The sequence below is a fragment of the Amblyraja radiata genome, chromosome 2, assembly GCF_010909765.2.
Source record: "Amblyraja radiata isolate CabotCenter1 chromosome 2, sAmbRad1.1.pri, whole genome shotgun sequence".
Lineage (NCBI taxonomy): Eukaryota > Metazoa > Chordata > Chondrichthyes > Rajiformes > Rajidae > Amblyraja > Amblyraja radiata.
The window spans coordinates 116094569-116112497 of record NC_045957.1 but is presented as its reverse complement, the minus strand read 5'-3'; the positions used below and the strand labels follow the sequence as shown (position 1 = coordinate 116112497).

The 17929-nt window shown below is 47.2% G+C and overlaps 1 long non-coding RNA gene across 1 annotated transcript; it reads right to left on the bottom strand.

Annotated features, from left to right (window-relative positions):
* Positions 1–306: 306 nt before the first annotated feature.
* On the bottom strand, positions 307–16232 carry LOC116967412. Its single transcript, XR_004410217.1, has 2 exons — positions 16196–16232; positions 307–548 (listed from the first exon to the last, which is right to left on the bottom strand). It is a non-coding gene; the product is annotated as an uncharacterized LOC116967412 (long non-coding RNA).
* Positions 16233–17929: the final 1697 nt, after the last annotated feature.

The following is a 17929-nucleotide window of genomic DNA, read 5'->3' as shown; positions in this document are numbered from 1 at the left end:
TCCTATGCACTGTCGAAGGGAAAATTAAAAGTGCGAAACTGTGTATGTATTCAGCTCATTGCAGATAAATTATTAAATAGGGATTAGTTTATATTGTTAAACTATATCGAACTTCAAAATGTTGACTCCAGTTTATTTAAAATATTTCTATGACGCACTATTCAGTGGTATTATTCTTGACACATGTCAATTTTTAGGATATTAAATTAATATTTACTCTGAAGGGTTTTTTTTCTCTTTCTAATGTTATAACCTCTACACATACAGACCTCTGATTATAGAAACATTTAACTTTTTAATTTTTGCTGAAAATTTTTCAAACTACTATTCAGCTTGGTAGATAGATTTAGCTCCCTCTGCCTGCTTCTAATTCTCAATTGCTTGCTGACTTAATGTGTAGGAAGGAACTGCTGATGCTGGTTTAAACCAAAGATATACACAAAATGCTGGAGTGTACATTGTATTCTCTAATTTCTAAGTACAATCCAGCGGTATGAACGTTGAATTCTCTAAGTTTAAGTCACTTCTACAATCTCTCCCCTCCTCTTCTCCCCCCCCCCCCTTTACTTCACCCTAGTCATTGAACCAGTCCCAGTTTACCCATGTAGGAGGGAGGGAACTGCAGATGCTGGTTTACACCGAAGAAGGGCCCCACATGCCGGAGTGACCCAGTGGGACAAGGATGGGTGAAGCTTTGGGTCGACACCCTTCTTCAGACTGAGTCTCGACTCGAAGCATCACCATTCCTTCTGTCCGGGGATGCTGCCTGTCCCGCTGAGTTACTCCAGCAATGTGTGCCTATCTCCGCAGTTCACCCCATTGTATTCCTCTTGAGATCTCGCCTTCCCTCGCCAACAATTGGCCTCTGGGGGAACCACCCTGCCTGTGGCCATCTGCTGCTGACCCTGATTTGTCCTGGTCTTTTCTCACCTCCACTTCTTCCCCGTCCCGCTATTTTCAGTCTGAAGAAAGGTTATCGACGCAAAAGGTCACCCATTCCTTCTCTCCAGAGATGCTGCCTGTCCCGCTGCGTTACTCCAGCATTTTGTGTCTATATTTTTCTTGCTGACTTAAATGTTTCTATTCTTCCATGTGCTTCCAACAAGTTACTTTTCTAAATTCTGATTTTTCTTTTTATATATCTCGATACTCGAGGATGGGGGAGGGGAGGGGGGGGGGGGCACGTGAGAAATAATCAAATTTTTTCTTACCAGGGAAGATCAGCAACTTTTTTGAAGACATTTTTTCATGTTGCTAAATTATAATATTCTTCAAAAGCTTAAATCTTTGTAAAACTTTTACTGTCATGTTTCTATACTGTGTAAACTGCTTTATAATATTTCAACATTCTCTACTAAATATGTTCAAAATAAAAAAGATTAAAATTTGACGCCATGCTACTTGTTCGACCGCTATTTTCATATTTCAGCTGTTTTGCTCTATATATACAATTTTTTTATCAATGAAGCGTGGAAGGACAAAGTTCAAAACTTCAAGGCATAAAATAAATCTAGCGTGGATAACTGACTCAGTGGTGCTTTAAACGCGTTTCACTTCTAGCGGGTTTCGGTGAGGCTAATGGAGAGAGCGTAGAAACAAGAAACTGCAGAAGCTGGTTATTTTTTTTAAAAGGGCAAAGTGCTGGAGTAGCTCAGCAGGTCAAGCAGCATCTCTGGAGAATGTGGATGGGTGACGATTTGGTCCGGGACCCTTCTTCAGATTAGTGGAACGAGTCTGAAGGGGGTTCCCGACCTGAAACGTCTCCTAAGTATGTTCTCCAGAGATGCTGCCCGACCCGCTGAGTTTGTGTCCTGGTTATAATCTTGTGTATGGCGTGCACAGCCTAAAGTTGTAAGACAACTTGTTCTGTTTGATCTTCTATTTGTGCACGCCAGGTTGATTGCATTAGTCAAAACAGGGTGGACCACGTGGAGGTTGCAATCTCCCACCCCATCCATTATATAGATTATAATGGATGCCTGCATCAGCTCCCCACTTTCTTCCACACGAGTCTGCCAATTCTCTTTGCTCCCCTTCCGCCCTCATCCCCCGCCCTTCCAGCTCTACATTCCACTCCTCCTCATCTGACACCCTCCTAACCCTAATTTAATCTCTAGTCTTCATCCCATACTCGCCCATCTGCCAATTAACCCTCACCTCACCTGTATCCACCTATCATAGAAACATAGAAATTAGGTGCAGGAGTAGGCCATTCGGCCCTTCGAGCCTGCACCGCCATTCAATATGATCATGGCTGATCATCCAACTCAGTATCCCGTACCTGCCTTCTCTCCATACCCTCTGATCCCCTTAGCCACAAGGGCCACATCTAACTCCCTCTTAAATATAGCCAATGAACTGGCCTTGACTACCTTCTGTGGCAGGGAGTTCCAGAGATTCACTACTCTCTGTGTGAAAAAAGTTCTTCTCATCTCGGTTTTAAAGGATTTCCCCCTTATCCTTAAGCTGTGACCCCTTGTCCTGGACTTCCCCAACATCGGGAGCAATCTTCCTGCATCTAGCCTGTCCAACCCCTTAAGAATTTTGTAAGTTTCTATAAGATCCCCTCTCAATCTCCTAAATTCTAGAGAGTATAAACCAAGTCTATCCAGTCTTTCTTCATAAGACAGTCCTGACATCCCAGGAATCAGTCTGGTGAACCTTCTCTGCACTCCCTCTATGGCAATAATGTCCTTCCTCAGATTTGGAGACCAAAACTGTACGCAATACTCCAGGTGTGGTCTCACCAAGACCCTGTACAACTGCAGTAGAACCTCCCTGCTCCTATACTCAAATCCTTTTGCTATGAAAGCTAACATACCATTCGCTTTCTTCACTGCCTGCTGCACCTGCATGCCCACTTTCAATGACTGGTGTACCATGACACCCAGGTCTCGCTGCATCTCCCCTTTTCCTAGTCGGCCACCATTTAGATAATAGTCTGCTTTCATGTTTTTGCCACCAAAATGGATAACCTCACATTTATCCACATTATACTGCATCTGCCAAACATTTGCCCACTCACCCAGCCTATCCAAGTCACCTTGCAGTCTCCTAGCATCCTCCTCACAGCTAACACTGCCCCCCAGCTTAGTGTCATCCGCAAACTTGGAGATATTGCCTTCAATTCCCTCATCCTATCACTTGCCAAGTTTTGTCCTGACCCCGCCCCCTCTCTTTTACGACTCCTCCCCCCCCCCCCCCCCTCCTTATTCCAATCAGTGTGAAGAAGGGTCCCAAGTCATAAGGAATAGGAGCAGAAATAGGCCATTCGGCCCATCACGTCTACTCCGCCATTCAATCATGGCTGTTCTATCTCTCCCTCCTAACCCCATTCTCCTGCCTTCTCCCCATAGCCTCTGACACCCGTACTAATGAAGAATCTATCTATCTCTGCCTTAAAAATATCCAGTGACTTGGCCTCCACAGCCGTCTGTGGCAAAGAATTCCACAGATTCACCACCTTCTGACTAAAGAACCCGAAGCGAATTCCTGATGGGAATTGTCCATTCCCTCCACAGATGATAGCTGAGCCGCTGAGTCTCCACACCACTTAGTGTTTTGTTTCCCCTATTTTACCTTAATACTCAGTCCACATCTTCTGGTAAGTTCGGCAACTGAAGCAAGGAAACGATTGAAGCAACTGAAATAATTTAAAACCCTGATTCAACATATTGAAGTAAATAAATTATCTGAGCACATGAATAGCAGCAGCTTTCAACCTAAAGAAACAAACAACCTGTATATGGTGCAGCAAGGAACTGCAGATGCTGATTTACATTGAGGATCGACACTAAATGCTGGAGTAACTCAGTGGGACAGGCAGCTTCGGACTGAAGAAGGGTCTCGACCTGAAAAACGTTACCCATTCCTTCTGTCCAGAGATGCTGCCTGCCCCGCTGAGTTAATCGGGAGAGTCAAGTCAAGAGTGTTTTATTGTCATATAGGGAAATGAAATGAAATTCTTACTTTTATAGCAGCATTTCTATCTAATAAAATACTTTTGACCCAGCTGCATTTCTTATGTCTCTGTCCCACTTAGGAAACCTGAACGGAAACCTCTGGAGACTTTGCGCCCCACCCAAGGTTTCCGTGTGGTTCCCGGAGGTTGCAGGTGGTTGCCGGAGGTTGCAGGTAGTGGCAGCAGGTAGGGAGACTGACAAAAACCTCTGGGAACCGCACGGAAAACTTGGGTGGGGCTCAAAGTCTCCAGAGGTTTCCGTTCAGGTTTCCTAAGTGGGACAGGGGCATTACTCTGTTCCTAATCTCCATTAGATCTGTCACTTTAATCAGACTTTATTGGACTTTATCAAGCACTACATTAAGTAGAAGTTTAGTTTATTGTCACGTACTGAGCTACAGTGAAAAGCTTTTGCTGCGTGTTACCCTGTCAGTGGGAATACTATACAAGGTTACAATTGAACCATCCACAGTGTACAGATACAGGATAACGGGATTAACGTCTAGTGCAAGGTAAAGTCTGATTAAAGGTAGACCGAAGGCCTCCAATGAGGTAGATAATAGTTCAGGACCTCTCTCTAGTTGTTGGTATGATGGTTCAGTTGCCTGATAACAGCTGGGGAAGAAACGGAGAGCAGTCCTGAGCAACTATCTGCCTCATTGGAGACCCTCCAACTATGTTTAATTGGACTTTATCTTGCACTAAACATAATTCCCTTTACCCTCTATCCGTACACTGTGGACGGTTTGATTGTAATCATGTATAGTCTTTAGACAATAGGTGCAGGAGTAGGCCATTCGGCCCTTCGAGCCAGCACGGCCATTCAATGTGATCATGTCTGATCATCCCCAATCAGTACCCCGTTCCTGCCTTCTCCCCATATTCTCTGACTCTGCTAACTTTAAGAGCCCTATCTAGCTCTCTCTTGCAAGTATCCAGAGAACCGGCCTCCACCGCCCTCTGAGGCAAAGAATTCCACAGACTCACAACTGTGTGAAGAGGTGTTTCCTCATCTTCATTCTAAATGGTTTACCCCTTATTTTTAAACTGTGGCCCCTGGTTCTGGACTCCCCCAACATCAGGAACATGTTTCCTGCCTCTAGTGTGTCCAAACCCTTAATAATATTATATGTTTCAATAAGATTCCCTCTCATCCTTCCAAAATCCTGAGTATACAAACCCAGCCGCTCCATTCTCTCAGCATATGACAGTCCCGCGGGGGCCTTCGGCGTCACACACACACACTAACCCCCCCCCCCCCTTGATATTATATTAATATTATTCATTCGCTCCTTTTACCCCATCACCCGCCCTATCCACACGCATAGCCCCCAACTCGCACAGGTGCGGCTAGAGAGGGGGGGTGGAGGGGGAGGGGGTTAGAGAGGGAGAGGGATAGAGATATGGGTGGGGGAGGGGTGGCGTCACAGGGGAGGGCTGGTTCTGGAACGCAATACTCCACCACTCACCAATTGGTCCTAATATTCACCACTCCCTGGAGGTGGGGGGGGGGCCAGAGAGGAATGGGGGCAGAGAGGGAGGGGGGGCAGAGAGGGGCGGGGGGGGGAGGGGAGAGAGGGAGGGCCCCTGCCCCCTCCTCCCTCTCTCCCCCTCCCCTCTCCTCTCCCCCCTACTCCCCCTTCACCTCCCCCCTCTCCCCGCCTCTCCTCCCCCTCTCCATCCGCCCCCTCTCCCCCCCTTTCTCTTTTTATCTGTCCCAGGGAATGGGTAGAGAGGGAGGGGGAGGGGGTAGAGGCAGCACCTACCCAGGTCATAGAGCAGAATCCTCCAGAGTTAGGCTGCAGCCGGCATGATCTGAGGACGGTCAAAAGCAGCGGAGGGCCGTCCAATCGTGGCCTCCCACCCACCTGTGTGACCCGGGTTAATTCCATCTTTGACATCAGGTACAGGTTGATTGTTGGCGAAGTGCCGCACGATGGCAGCCTCACCAACTGTCTGTCTGTCTTTTCGTCCTTTTTTTGTTATTTTTAGCGTGTTTTAAAAGTTTGCGTTAATGTTCTCTGGTTTGTTTTAAGTGGGGGGTGGGGGAGGGGGGTGGGTCGGGTAAACTTTTTTTCAGTCTCTTACCTTGCCGGAGATGCGATTGTTTTCCGGATCGTATCTCCGGTCGCTCTGCGGCCTAACGTCGTGGAGCTGGAGGCCTTGCTCGGAACTGACTATGAGCCCCACTGCGGGGACATGGACTTACCATCGGAGCCGATTCCTTGCCTGGTATCGACGCTCCAATCGCGGCCTGCGGATTTTACCATCGAGGAGCTCGCAGTCCCGGGAAGCTCCAATCGCGGAAGGTTTCAACTAGCCCTGATCTGGGGTCGATCGCCCGGCGCAGGGAGCTGACGTCCCTCCAATGCGGGAGCTTGATCGCCCTGAACGCGGTGGGCCCGGACGCCGCCGGCTACGGGAGCCACGATTCTCCCGTCAACGGAACGCTCGAGGCCCCCAACCTCAGGAGAACAAGGAAGGGAAGAGATTGAACTTTTTTTCGCCTTCCTTCACAGTGAAGAATGTGGAGCGGTGTACATGTGAAAATGTATTTTGTGTGTTTTGTTGCTTTTTTATCATTTGACTTTATGGCAAATCAAATCCCTCGTATGTTGCAAAACATACTTGGCTAATACAGTCTGAATATGATTATTGTCACCTGTACCAAGGTGTAATGCTTTGCTTTGCATGGCATCCAAACAGATCAGTCACACAATCTATTCAAACTCAAGTGCAACAGATAGAGCACAGAGTGTACTGAACGTTATTCCCTTATCCTGTATCTGTAAACTGTAAATGGCTCAATTGTAATCATGTATTGTCTTTCCGCTGACTACTTAGCATGCAACAAAAGCTTTTCACTGTACCTCGGTACACATGACAATAAACTAAACTAAACTGAACTGAATTGAATACAGTTAGTCATGGAGTGATACAGTGTGGAGTATGGTGTACAATTTTGGTCGCCTAATTATAGGAAGGATGTCAACAAAATAGAGAGAGTACAGAGGAGATTTACTAGAATGTTGCCTGGGTTTCAGCAACTAAGTTACAGAGAAAGGTTGAACAAGTTAGGGCTTTATTCTTTGGAGCGCAGAAGGTTAAGGGGGGACTTGATAGAGGTTTTTAAAATGATGAGAGGGATAGACAGAGTTGACGTGGAAAAGCTTTTCCCACTGAGAGTAGGGAAGATTCAAACAAGGGGACATGACTTGAGAATTAAGGGACTGAAGTTTAGGGGTAACATGAGGGGGAACTTCTTTACTCAGAGAGTGGTAGCTGTGTGGAATGAGCTTCCAGTGAAAGTGGTGGAGGCAGGTTCGTTTTTATCATTTAAAAATAAATTGGATAGTTATATGGATGGGAAAGGAATGGAGGGTTATGGTCTGAGCGCAGGTATATGGGACTAGGGCAGATTATGTGTTCGGCACGGACTAGAAGGGTCGAGATGGCCTGTTTCCGTGCTGTAATTGTTATATGGTTATATGGTTATATGGAAACAGGCCCTTCGGCCCAACTCACCCACACCGGTCAACAATGTCCCAGGTGCACGTCCCACTTGCCTGCGCTTGGTCCATGACCCTTGAAACCTGTCCCATCCATGTACATGTCCAACTGTTTCTTAAATGATGGGATAGTCCCAGCCTCAACTACCTCCTCTGGCAGCTTGTTCCATACACACACCACCCTCTGCGTGAAAAACGTACCCCTCGGATTCCTATTAAATCTTTTCCTCTTCACCTTGAACCTATGTCCTCTGGTCCTCGATTCCCCTACTCCCCAATGTCAGAATTGCGGTGCACTCTAGCCCATAATGGGGTCGAGGTGAATCGAGACAGTACCCTAGCTCATGGAAGAACTGTTCAGAAGCCTGATAACAGAGGGGAAGAAGCTGTTCCTGAGTCTGATGTTGCGCGCTTTCAAGCTTCTGTACCTTCTGCCAGATGGGAGCTGGGAAGGGACAAGTCTTTGATTCATTTGGCTGCTTTTCTGAGGCGGTGGGATGTGTGGACGGAGTTAATGGTGGGGCCGGCAGGGTGGCAGAGCAGTAGAGTTGCTGCCTCACAGCGCCAGAGATCCAGGTTCGATCCTGACTACGGCTGCTGTCTGTACGGAGTTTGTACGTTCTCCCCGTGACCTTGAAATAGTATAAAACTGCATTTGAATTCGGTGGCCTTGCACCCTGCTTGAAATGGAATTTCAAGGAATAGCCGTGAGTCAACTGCCAGCCCACCAGCCGTGAGTGAGCTGCCAGCACATCAAGCTTGAGTGACTGAGCTCTCACCCCAAGAATCCATTTGGCCCACAACTAGCCCTCTGGAAACCAGTCCCTTCAGCACACAATACCCATACTAGCGCTCCAGAAAGCCCCCCCCACTGGCCACCAATATTGGAATTGGTGGAGAGGTGGAATATTGTATTGGTGGACCAGTGTGAACTTAGTCTAGTATATATATATATATGGGTGCGTGCATGTGCGTGTGTATATGTACAATATATTTGTTTAAGAAAGAACTGCAGATGCTGGAAAAATCGAAGGTAGTCACAAATGCTGGAGAAACTGAGCATGCTGCCTCACCCACTGAGTTTCTCCAGCATTTTTGTCTACCTTTGTATAATATATATTATTTATTATATATATTATTTATTATATTACATATTATCTATGTGTATCGTGTTTCCTAGACTGCTGCAAGTATTTTAATTTAGAGATACAGTGCGGCCAAAAGCACTTCAGCCAATCGATTTCGCACAGACCAGTAATCCCCGCTCGTTAACACTATCTGGGGACAATTTACAATGATACCAAGCCAATTAACCCACAAACTTGCATGTTTTTGGAGTGTGGGAGGAAACCGATGATCCTGGAGAAAACCCACGCAGGTCACGGGGAGAACGTACAAACTCCGTACAGGCAGCGCCCGTAGTCAGGATCGCACCCGGGTCTCTGGAGCTGTTAGGCAGCAACTCTACCACTGCGCCACCGCCCGGTGTTCTGGCTAAAGGTCTAGAACTGACATCACATCACCCACACTTTCTATTTGCAACTGGAGATGAGGGTAATGGTCTGGATCAGAAATAGCTTTGTGGTTTGATTAAGAAGGCAGTTAGCATCTGTGTATTGCACAATGTCAAACATATGATTATTATTGCAATGGCAGCACGGTGGCGCAGCGGTAGAGTTGCTGCCTTACAGCGCTAGAGATCCAGGTATGATCCTCACTGTGGATGCTGTCTGTACAAAGTTTGTACCTTCTCCCCGTGAACTATGTGGGTTTTCCCCGGGTGCTCCGGTTTCCTCCCACATTCCAAAGACGTACGGGTTTGTAGGATATGTGGATGAAAGGACTGCAGATGCTGATTTAAACCAAAGATAGACACAAAATGCTGGAGTAACTCAGCAGGTCAGGCAGCATCTCTGTAGGGAGGAAATGGGTGACGTTTCGGGTGGAGACCCTTCTTCAGACTGATGTCAGGGGGGAGGGAGACGAGAGATATATAAGAAAGAGTGAAGGTGTGAAAACAGGACAAAGGGAATGGAGATCAAGGAAAATGTGGAATAGATCATTGTTAGCTGGGAGAAGGTAATACCAAAGCAAATAGATAAAATGGGGTCTGAGACAGTAAGACTATCAGAGAACTGGGAAGGGGAGAGATGGAGAGAGAGGGAAAGCAAAGGTTACTTGAAGTTAGAGAACGCAATGTTCAAACCGCTGGGGTGTAAACTGACCAAGCAAAATGTGAGGTACTGTTTCTCCAATTTACGCTGGGTCTCACTCTGACAGTGGAGGAGGCCCAGGACAGAAAGGTCAGTGTGGGAATGGGAGGGGGAGTTAAAGTGTTGAGCAACCGGGAGATCAGGTAGGTTTAGGTGGACTGAGCGGAGGTGATCGGCGAAACGATCGCCAAGCCTGCGCTTGGTCTCGCTGATATACAGGAGTCCACACCTGGAACAGCGGTTACAGTAGATGAGGTTGGAGGAGGTGCAAGTGAACCTCTGCCTCACCTGAAAGGACTGTCAGGGTCCTTGGATGGAGTCGAGGGGGGAGGTAAAGGGACAGGTGTTGCATCTCCTGCAGTTGCAGGGGAAAGTACCTGGGGAGGGGGTGGTTTGGATGGGAAGGGACGAGTTGACCAGGGAGAATCGGAGGGAACGGTCTCTGCGGAATGTGGAAAGGGGTGGAGATGGGGTGATGTGATAATGGTGGAATCCCGTTGGAGGTGGCGAAAATGTCGGAGGATCATGTGCTGTATGCGACGGCTGATGGGGTGGAATGTGAGGACGAGGGGGACTCCATCCCTGTTATGAATGGGGGGGGGGGGGAGCAAGAGCGGAGCTGCGGGATATTGAGGAGACCTTAGTGAGGGCCTCATCGATGATGGTTTGTAGGATAATTTGGCTTCGGTAAAAATGGTAAATTATCCCTTATGTGTGTAGGATTGTTTTAGTGATCGCTTGTCGGCACGGGCTAGGTGGGCCAAACGGTCTGTTTTCGCACTGTATCTCTAAATTGAATGAAACTAAGTGTGTACCCATCAGTTGTTGATTTTCCAATAAGGACATTTCTGAAAATACAGCCACCTCTCATTTTCCGCAGTGGTCTCTTGAAATTCAGCGCTAAACTTTATTAGAGTTTATCAATGAAGCATATTGTTACCATAATGTATGTAAGTGGTACAGGCTAGGGGTGAAACTCGTGTAATGTGAATGCCACATGCTTGCATTGATGACTGGTGACACGTGCTTGACCAAACTGGCAGAGGTGGAGGGAGGAGTGGGGGCATCAAGCAAAGGTGGCGCGGGTGGAACTGAGAAAGCTAAACAGCAGCTTACTGAATGCCGTTGGGCACCAGATCTGAGGAAGGATGTGCCGTCTCTGGAGAGGGTCCAGAGGAGAAGTACAAGAATGATCCCAGGAATGAGTGGGTTAACCAATGCTGAGCGTTTGACGGCACTGGGCCTGTACTCGCTGGAGTTTAGAAGAACGAGGGGGGTAATAGTGAAATTAGCAATGTTACAAAATTTTGAGATTTTAAAAATCAAGTCTGTAATTTATCCCATCAGATAAAGCATACAAAGAAGTTTAATTTGACACCTAATTCACTTTCATATCTTCAGTATTAAAAAAGTTATGGCCATTTTCATACTCGGAAATTAGCATCTTGTTCCCTATTGCTTTTCCATTGACTTAACACAAAAGCTGTGATCGAGGACAGTCAAAAGCCCATAACTTTCTTAAAAATTAAGAGAACGGAAAGGACATTTCTGAAAATATCAGTTATTATAGATTGAAGCATTCTGAAACAAATATGAAACAATCTTACTTAGATGACTTGAAATTAAAGCATGTAATTAGATTAGTTAGTTACCTAATTGTAGCTAATTACAAAATTCAATTACTAGGTCTAAACATCTATCAATTTCTTAAGAATAGATTAACATTTTTAAATAGCCTAACTGTCCAAATAACATTCACACAAGAATTCACAATACAACATAATTTTTAAATCTCATTGTCATGGATTTATGGGCAAAATGGAAGGAATTTAATGTTTAATACCTGTAAATTAATGGCCATTTAAATCCTCTTGCGAGTGGGTTTTTCTGGAACGCGATCATTTGGAACGTTGCGGTTGCGGTGAATTTAAACTCCATATCAGCAGGAAAAGTACTGCCAGTTCGTATGGGTAAAAAAAATCACCGTTTCGCAACGTAAAATGTGAATTAAAGGCATCTTAAGGAGCACTTTTATACATAAAATAAACGGCTTTCATTTACCTGTCCCGTACGTGAAATCCGTCCCCGTTGTCGGCGTTGACGGCTTTAGAAGCTGATTTTAAAATTACTCCAGCGCTGAACTAGTCGGGCGATTAAAAAAAAAAAAATACACAGAACTCCCGTCGGAACGATTCTTCAGCAAAAGCTTGCACTCCAACAAAATATAATCCAGGACAAGGTAGGAGAAACCCGCGTTTTAACCCCTCCCCCCCCCCCCCTCAAAGGCGCCAAAATCGCGCACAGGGGCAGAATTGCAGCGCCGCTGAAGGTAAGTATTGTAACATACCTAGTGAAAGGCCTGGATAGAGTGGATGTGGAGAGGATGTTTCCACTAGTGGGAGAGCCTAGGACCCTCAGAATGAAAGGACGTTCTTTTAGGAAGGAGATGAGGAGTTATTTCTTTAGCTAGAGGGTGGTGAAACTGAGAAATTTATTGCCACAGATGGCTGTGGAGGCCAAGTCATTTGGGTATTTTTAAAGCGGGGATTGACAGTTTCTTGATTAGGAAGGAGGTTATGGGGAGAGAGCAGGAGAGTGGGTTTAAGCGAGAAAAATAGATCAGCATGATCAAATGGTGGAGTAGACTCAATAGGCCAATTGGCCTCATTTTACTCTCTGTCTTATGGTCTCATTGACTTATGGTTTTATGGCATGCGTCTACACTGCCAAGTATAAATGTGAGCACCTTATCTCAAAAAAACGAGTGTGTAAACTTAGGTTTGGTATTAATTAAACAAACGCATAATTCTAAAAATGAATAAACAGCATCACAATCAGTCACAATTATACTTTATTAGCCAAGTATGTTTTGCAACATACGAGGAATTTCATTTGCCAGGTCAGTCATACAATTAAAAAGCAACGGAACACACAAAATACATTTTAACATAAACATCCACCACAGTGAATCCTCCACATTCCTCACTAAGGTCTAAGATGGCGGCGCCTCGCGGCAGTCCATCTGGCTTTTTTTAACATTTTGTCCTGTTGAGTGTATAGTTTGGTTGTGGTTTATATATTGTTTTTAGCTGTGTATATGTGGGGGGCGGAGGGGGATGGGGGAAACTTTTAAATCTTTTCCCTGTACGGGGGACCCGACCTTTTCCCTGTTGGGTCTCCATTGTCGTTGGGGCCTAGCACCGTGGAGCGGCCTCCAACCGGAACGACCTGGGGGCTCCAGTCGCGGAGCCTGCGGACTCACCGTCATGGAGCTGGCCGGCTTCGGAGCGTTGAGAGCTGCGACCCGACTTTGGAGCTTCGGAGGCTCCGGCCGCAGGCCCGGTGGACGGTGACATCGGGAGCTCGCGGGTCCCTGGTGGGAGACCACTTTTCGGAGCTCCCGCAACGGCAACTTCTCCCGTCAGAACTGCAGGGTTGAAAACGACCCGGAGCGGGGCCTTACATCGCCCAGCGCGGGTTTAACGACCGCAGGACTTGCCATCGCCCGCCGGGGGCTCCAACATCAAGACCCAGAGCAGGGCCATACATCGCCTGGCGCGGCCTTAACGGCCGCGGGACTTGCCATCGTTCACCGGGGGCTTTAACATCGGGAGAAGAATGCAACACAGGAAAGAGACAAGACTTTGCCTTCCATCACAGTGAGGAGGAGATTCACTGTGATGGATGTTTGTGTAAATTGTGTTAATTGTGCGTCTTGGTTTATTTTGTGTTGTATAACTGCAGAAACCAAATGTCGTTTGAACTTCATTTGAGGTTCAACTGACAATAAACAGTATTGTATTGTACTGTGATGGAAGGCGAAATAAATGTTCAAATCTCTTCCCTTCTTTGCTCTCCCGCGGTCGGGGGCCTCTAACCTTCCGTTGATGTGATGATCTTGACTCCTGTAGCCAACGGCGGGCCCTCCATATCGGGGCGATCAGCTCCTGCATGGGGGGGGATGTCAGCTCCCCCGCGCCGGAAGATCGAACCTCGGGTCGGGGCTGGTCGAGCCTCTGTCGCTGGGCTCTCCCGAGACGTGCTGGTAAAGTCCGCAGGCCGCAGGTTGGAGCGACCCCAGGCAAGGGATCGACTCCGATGTTAAGTCCAAGGAGGTCTCCAGCTCCATCGATGGTAGGCCGTAGAGTGGCCGGAGATGAGACCCGGAAAAACATCGCATCTCCAGCAAGGTAAGAAACTGAAAATAAGTTTCCCCCTCCCCCTCCCCCCACATAAAACAAACCGGAGAACATTTACACAGACATTTAAAATGTACTGAAAATTTTTAAAAGACAAAAAATCAAAAAGATTGTTGGCAGGGCTGCCAATCGTGCGGCGCTCCTTGTGATCATAGGATCATACAGCAAGGAAACAGGCACTTCAGCCAAACTTGTCCACACTGACCACAATGCCCCATTTAACTTTTGCCCACAATTGATCAATATCCCTTTAAACCTTAGGTGGAAACAAATGCTGGAGATACTCAGCGGGTGAGGCAGCATCCATGGAGAGAAGGAATTGGTGACGTATTGGGTGGAGACCCTTCTTCAGTCTGAAGAAGGGTCTCGACCCGAAGCATCGCCGATTCCTTCTCTCCATAGATGCTGTCTCACCCGCTGAGTTTCCCCAGCAATTTTGGTCTATCTTCGATTTTACCAGCATCTGCAGTTCTTTCTTAAACATTCCCTCCAAACCTTTCCTGTCCATGTGCCCATCAAAGTGCCTCAACTACCTCCTCTGGCAGCTTGCCCACCACCCTCTGGATGAAGAAGATGTCGCTCAGGTTCCTATTAAATTGTTCCCCTCGCACCTTAAACCTATGTCCTCTGATTCTTGATTCCCTTACTCTGGTAAAAGTGCAGTCACCTTATCTGAATCATGATTTTATATGTCACTCCATATGATATGTTACCCCTCTGCCTCTTGCGTTCTGCCGTCTTTGCAGATAAATTAACTTGTTAAATTGTAAATTTCTAAGTTCAAAAGCCATGGGAGCAGAATGAGGCCATTTGGCCCATCAAGTCTACTCCACCACCATTCAATCATGGCTGATCTATCTCTCCCTCCTAACTCCATTCTCCTGCCTTCACCCCATAATCCTTGACACCCGTACTAATCAAGAACCTATCAATCTCTGCTTTAAAAATATCTATTGACGGCCTCCACAGCCGTCTGTGGCAATTAATTCTACAGATTCACCACCCTCTGACTCAAGAAATTCCTCCTCATCTCCTTTCTAATGATACGCCCTTTAATTCTGAGGTTATGCCCTATGGTCCTAGACTCTCTAATTAGTAGAAACATCATCTCCACATCTATCTATCTATTATTATATAAAACTCTGTGGCTGCCGCCTGCCGTCCGGCTGCCTTTCTGCCTTTCGATTCGTTCCATCGTGTGATGTCACAATGCCCAATACTCGCAGATGTCCAATCGGAATGGCCGATGCTCGCAGATGTCCAATCGGAATGGATCCATTTACATGTACGGCTGCCGGCTGCATTTCTTCCTTTGATTCCTTGCCACGCCGAATCCAGACGCACAATCGCCGAGATCTTTTCCATTTCGGTAGAGATTTCACTTTTCTTTCTAAGTATCCGCTCCTCATTACATTTCGTTGTGTTTAAGTACACCTTTTTAACCAAATCCTTCTACCCCCCCCCCCCCCCCCCCCCACCCCCCAATATTTCAAAAATAAACTGGCTTCTCACCCATAGAAGCAGCCATTTCGGTATCACTTTTCATTCCAACTATCCACTCCTCATTAGATTTCGTTATGTTTATGTCCACATTTTTCATTAAATCCTTCTCCCCCCCCCTAACCTCCCTCCCCCCCCCCCCCCCCCCCCCCCCCCCACCACTCACTCATTTTGTCGCCTCCTGCTGGCCAGCGACCATAACAGCTGCTGGCGCCCGCATCTCGCCTCAAAGACACCATTTAAAACCAGCCGCACTGCTCATTCCTGAGCCGCTTGAGTTGGAGGACCACGTCTCCCGTGGGGGCTACGGGTAGGGAATGGTTTCGTTGGGGGAGCAGACCCAACGGGTCTGCCCTTGGTCTAGTATATTACTAAAACTCTGTTCTTGACCGGTTTTGGCGATCTGTGCTGCGATTTCCGAGAGAACGCCGCTACCTACGGCCGTCATTTTTGGCCACCTCGCTCAGAGCCCCCCTCCGCCGTATGCGTGCCAAGGATTTTTCCCGTCGATGAAATATGACAGAGATATTAATGATTTTACAAAATTCTCCATTCTCTCTGCTGCCCCCGCTGGAGGCAGGGGGGAGGGACTATAAAACCAGGAAGTGGTGTGCCTCAATCAGTCTCTGCAAGTGGTGTGCCTCAATCAGTCTCTGCAAGTGGTGTGCCTCAATCAGAGCTCTGAATGACACTGACAAATGTCCACAGCACTGTGAGTACCCTTAATTTGGTTTGAAAATGAAAATATGGTTAGAGGTAAAAAAGCACTACCTGCAAATGGTGGTTTGGGTTTGGGTTGAAGTAAAAAGGCACTCTCTCTCCCCCCCCCCCCCCCCTCTCCTCTCCCCCCCCCCCCCTTCCCTCTCCTCTCCCCCCCCCTCCCTCTCCTCTCCCCCCCTCCCTCTCCTCTCCCCCCCTCCCCCCCCTCTCCCCCCCCATCTCCTCCTCTCCCCCCCTCTCCTCCTCCCCCCCTCCTCCTCTCCCCCCTCTCTCCTCCTCTCCCCTCCTCTCCTCCTCTCCCCCCTCCCTCCTCCCCCCTCTCTTCCTCTCCCCCCCTCTCCTCCCCTCCCCTCTCCTCCCCTCTCCTCCCCCCCTCTCCTCCCCCCATCTCCTCCCCCCCCCCTCTCCCCCCCCCCTCCCCCCCTCTCCTCCCCCTTGGGTGCTTTGCTTGAAGTTGAAAGGCACTACTTATTTTGACAAGGTTCCTCATGGAAGGTTGGTTAAGAAGGTTCAATGGTTGGGTATTAATGGTGGAGTAGCAAGATGGATTCAACAGTGGCTGAATGGGAGATGCCAGAGAGTAATGGTGGATGGTTGTTTGTCAGGTTGGAGGCCAGTGACTAGTGGGGTGCCACAGGGATCTGTGTTGGGTCCACTGTTGTTTGTCATGTACATCAATGATCTGGATGATGGTGTGGTAAATTGGATTAGTAAGTATGCAGATGATACTAAGATAGGTGGGGTTGTGGATAATGAAGTAGATTTTCAAAGTCTACAGAGAGATTTATGCCAGTTGGAAGAGTGGGCTGAAAGATGGCAGATGGAGTTTAATGCTGATAAGTGTGAGGTGCTACATCTTGGCAGGACAAATCAAAATAGGACGTACATGGTAAATGGTAGGGAATTGAAGAATGCAGGTGAACAGAGGGATCTGGGAATAACTGTGCACAGTTCCCTGAAAGTGGAATCTCATGTAGATAGGGTGGTAAAGAAAGCTTTTGGTGTGCTGGCCTTTATAAATCAGAGCATTGAGTATAGAAGTTGGGATGTAATGTTAAAATTGTACAAGGCATTGGTGAGGCCAATTCTGGAGTATGGTGTACAATTTTGGTCGCCTAATTATAGGAAGGATGTCAACAAGGATGTCAACAAAATAGAGAGAGTACAGAGGAGATTTACTAGAATGTTGCCTGGGTTTCAGCAACTAAGTTACAGAGAAAGGTTGAACAAGTTAGGGCTTTATTCTTTGGAGCGCAGAAGGTTAAGGGGGGACTTGATAGAGGTCTTTAAAATGATGAGAGGGATAGACAGAGTTGACGTGGATAAGCTTTTCCCACTGAGAGTAGGGAAGATTCAAACAAGGGGACATGACTTGAGAATTAAGGGACAGAAGTTTAGGGGTAACATGAGGGGGAACTTCTTTACTCAGAGAGTGGTGGCTGTGTGGAATGAGCTTCCAGGGAAGGTGGTGGAGGCAGGTTCGTTTTTATCATTTAAAAATAAATTGGATAGTTATATGGACGGGAAAGGAATGGAGGGTTATGGTCTGAGCGCAGGTATATGGGACTAGGGGAGAATACGTGTTCGGCACGGACTAGAAGGGTCGAGATGGCCTGTTTCCGTGCTGTAATTGTTATATGGTTTATATGGTTATATGGTTTACTGCAAATGGTGGCTTGGGTGCTTTGGCTTGAAGTTGAAAGGCACTACTTACTGCAAATGGTGACGAGTGCTATGGCTTGAAGTTGAAAGGCACTACTTACTGCAAATGGTGGCTTGGGTGATTTGGCTTGAAGTTGAAAGGCACTACTTACTGCAAATGGTGGC